The sequence below is a fragment of the Hypanus sabinus genome, chromosome 15 (assembly GCF_030144855.1).
Source record: "Hypanus sabinus isolate sHypSab1 chromosome 15, sHypSab1.hap1, whole genome shotgun sequence".
Classification (NCBI taxonomy): domain Eukaryota; kingdom Metazoa; phylum Chordata; class Chondrichthyes; order Myliobatiformes; family Dasyatidae; genus Hypanus; species Hypanus sabinus.
In genome coordinates this window covers 25,207,629-25,211,777 of record NC_082720.1, presented here as the reverse complement: position 1 = coordinate 25,211,777, position 4,149 = coordinate 25,207,629, and the positions used below count along the sequence as shown (strand labels likewise).

At 41.3% G+C, this 4,149-nt stretch overlaps 1 pseudogene; it reads left to right on the top strand.

The window, feature by feature from the left end:
• Positions 1–1,073: 1,073 nt before the first annotated feature.
• On the top strand, positions 1,074–3,723 carry LOC132405740 (bromodomain-containing protein 8-like; annotated as a pseudogene).
• The last annotated feature ends 426 nt before the right edge of the window (positions 3,724–4,149 follow it).

Here is a 4,149-nt window from a genome sequence, read left to right as displayed (position 1 = left end):
CGCTAGGGATTAAATGCCAGCGGCGCTAAGTTTAAATAAACTAGTCTCGAAACAACTTATTTCAGCGCTGTGTGTAGCACATCACTACATTGTTTCAATTTATGCTGGGTAAGTAACCCACAAACTGCATATATTTGGGATTAGGTAGCTAAAGATAAACCAACCACTGATGGAACGGTTAAAATAAGGGTACTTAATGGAAAGGAAAAGAAATGCACTAACTCCTCAAAGGCTGGTGGGCAAATGGAACTTCACAAGGGTCTGGAGATGGGCAGCATGCAAAGAGAAAGACATGCATCAGTTTGCTGATAGTTGGTCAACAAAAGCTTTCTGAAAATCTACACAGACCCCAATGGCACGAACCACATCAATACTCCCCCTTTGCCTAATCAAATAACTCAATAAGGATAATTAAACCCAATTTGCCTTTAACAAATCTTTGAAGCTTTATTAATTGGTATTTTTCCACATACCAATTAATTTGTCCTAAGAATAATTAAATCTTAAATTTATTTGATTTGCTTATTTCTCTCATGTGTGTGCCTTTTAAGTGAGGATGGTGATGATCATCTCTTTCTAGTTGATCATGGGTAGGCGGCCAACTTCTGAATTGCTTAATTCCAAGTAGTTCATTGAGAAATGAATTTTGTTTTCTAAATTCAATTTTTAAACATTTTAATCTGCATCCCTTGTGACTTGAATTCTTTGTGCTGAACAATTTACCTTGATCCTACTAATCCCCTTCAAAATCTTAAAAATCATAATCTTGCTCTTTTCAAGGTAGTTCAGCTCAGTTAACTCACATTGTTTTAATAGTGTGTAATAATTGTTTTGAATTTATAATTCTGTCTGTCTTCTGCTTAAAACTTTACACTGGAAATGTTTCTGGAATAATTTTTTGTTTACTTATGATTAAAAAAGGAACACTTCTGATTTGTGTGCTCTTAACTTTAGAGGAATTGCATCAGTGGAAATAATGTGCTACTAACACCATAACTGGAATTATAGAATCTGAGTTACATCTTGGTCTTATACATAAAATAGTTCCCGCGACACAATCGGTTGCTGGGATGATGACAGCAGGGACTGGCAAGCACAAATTGCTGAGTACTGGCCCAAACAAACCACAGTCAATTCGAGAAAAGTTATGCTTGGCATCATCAGTGATGCAAAGTGGAGATCAGAACTGGGTATCAGTTAGCAGAGCAATTAAACCTTTTGCAGAACCTGGACGGCCACCGGATTGGTTTCACAAAAGCATTGTGTGCCGCAGTACTCAGAATTGTTGGAAACAACAGGAACACCCAAACGGAAGCGTGCTGAGAAGGGAGAAGTTGTGAAAGCTGTGGAAGATGTAAGTGTTCGCAAGCTCACCGTTGAGCGAATTGATGAACTAAAGAAACTTATTAAAGAGACTCAAGAGAAATACAGAAAGGTGAGGAGAGAAACAGAGCTGATCCAGGCTGGGCATGTGGATAGTAGGCTTCAGGAAACATGGAATTAAATTGCTGTGAAGAAGAAACTTGAAGAGGAGGAGGCTGAAATGAAAAGGCGTGCAACAGAAAGTGCCCGTCAAGCAGCAAAAAATGCCCTAATAGATTGACTAATTTGTCTATCCGGTAGGCAATGGAGTCGAATTCTCCTGGGGTAGACTATTCTGTGACAGATACACAATAGGCCAGTGAGGACAGCCACACTATTGTCAGTGATGTTGATCTCCAGGTGAACTCTACACATGTCACTAGTCCCAATGTTCATGCTGAAATGGGAACAGGTGTATCAACCCTGCATGTTCCAGAGTTGCAGCCAACTTGTACCAGTGTACCGGTATCTCCAGCACCTATAGCTGAGGAAACCACCATTTGTGTTCAGGTAGAGAGTTGTGTGGAGCAGCCAGCTCTCTCAGTGTCCAGAGATCTGGCCAGTTTCTCTGTGTTCATTGACTCTGGAGAAAGCAGGTGTCTGCCACCTGGCACTCTGCAGATTGCAAAACAAAGAGAGAATGTCGCAGATCAGCACCAGTCAAAGCAACTTGAAGGCAATGTTAATACTGGAATGTCTGGTTATGCCAGTGAACTTCATTTGGGAAACCCTGCAGACATCTTAGCAATTATTGAAGAAAAGGTTGAGGAAACACAGGAGCTGACTGATCTTCCTCCTGATGTTGGAGAGCGGATAGTGGCTCCTGAGGGAAATCCTGCCTCCCTCTTTCAGGCAGAACAGATGATAAAGGAGGAAACTGAAGAAATCCAGCCACAGACTCACAAATCAGAGTGCCAATCCAGTGAAGAGATGCAAATTTTGGCTGGATTGGACTCTGCTGACAATCTAGTTATCAAAGGAATTAAACAGGGATTACCAGAGCAAGTCGAGCAGGAGCAAGATCAGGAAGAAGAATCCAATTCAGGACGCCTGTAACAAACGGGAAGTGCAGGAAAAATGATAACTTTTCGAGGTCTAAAATCCAAGGTACTTGGAATGGAACATGCTTTGCCAAGGAATGCCATGTGAAGTAAAAGCACATCTGATGAAACATCACATTCCTTGCCACGAAGCACTGCACAAAACAAAAGTACCTCTGAGGAAATTGGACACATGTCACCCAGGAGCATTACACAGTGCAAAAGTACTTCTCGTGGAGTGGGACAATCTGAAATTGTAGAAACCACAAAGGACGAGACTGGATTAGTTTTAAAGGGCTAAATCAAGCTGCAGGATATGCTTATTCCCAAAGAGGAAGATGGAGCTAGTGAAGCTGCCAGTGTGGATGAGACCAGGGAGGAACCAAATGAGGTTTATATGTCAGAAACAGATAATGAACCACCTGTCAGTGAGAGTGACGATGGATTCAGCATTCACAATGCACATCTGCAATCATCAGTTCTTGCTGATTCAATATCAAGCAGCTCAGCTTCCTCACAGTTTTCAATTTGCCGTGAAGACCAGGAAGCCATTCAAGCTCAGAAAGTTTGGAAGAAGGCTATTATGCTAGTATGGAGAGCAGCTGCTAATCACAGATATGCCAATGTATTCCTTTAGCCAGCAACGGACAATATTGCCCCGGGATATCATAGCATTGTACACAGGCCAATGGATTTGTCAATAATAAAGAAAAATATAGAGACTGGTTTAATTTGCACAACAGCAGAGTTTCAGGAGGACAATATGCTGATGTTCCAAAATGCAGTGATGTATAATAGTTCTGACCGTAGTATGTATCACATGGCATTAGAAATGAAATGAGATGTCTTAGAACAAATTCAGCAATTTTTAGCCGCTCAATTAATAATGCAGACCTCAGAATCTGAAATCAGTGCTAAGAGCCTACGTGGGCATGATTCAACATGAAAGCAGGATTCTGCAGAGAAGGACAGTGTCCCAGTGGGCTCTCCTGCCTTCCTTCTCTCTCTCTTTGCTTTGCAGGTGAAGACTGATATTGCTAAAGAGCAACAAGAAATTGAAATACAGAAAGAAATTTACAGACAGATCCTGGGAATGAAGTCTGAAAGTAAGATAGAAAAACATGGATCAACAGGCGAGGATCATGGGAGTAATGACATTTTTAAAGTCAAGACAGAACATTGTGAGAAAATGGAAGTGTGCCTGGAACCTTTAGGGAAAGAGGAGTCAGAACATTTTAACAATGTAGAGTATTCCCAGGAGAAAGTTGAAGCAAGAAAAATTGTCGGAGAAAGTGTACTTAGATCTGGTGAAGTGCTTTGAGGGCAACTGCAGTTATCTTGCACTTTATTCAAAGGGCAATCCACTTCTAGAAGCACAACACAATATTGCAGGGAATGAGCAAATGGAGATATCTGAGGTAGAATACAACACAATGAGAGACAGTCTACAGGAGGAAGAAACCACCAGTGAAGAAGAGTTTTGTGATGTTGACCTTTCAGAATTTGACATAGAACTGTCTATCTCTGAGAGCGATGTTAGCCTCGGTTCCGAGCAGTTGTTGGTCTTGGATGAGCCAGCAGCTAGCAGTCACACATCCTCCCAGCTATCCACAAGAATTGACCAGGATCAAATTTCAGCTCAGAGGAATTAGAAGAGGACGGTGTTGCTCATGTGGAAGGAGATAGCCAGTCACAGATTTGCTAGTTTGTTTCTGAATCCAATAACTGAGGATTGAGTTCCTGGATA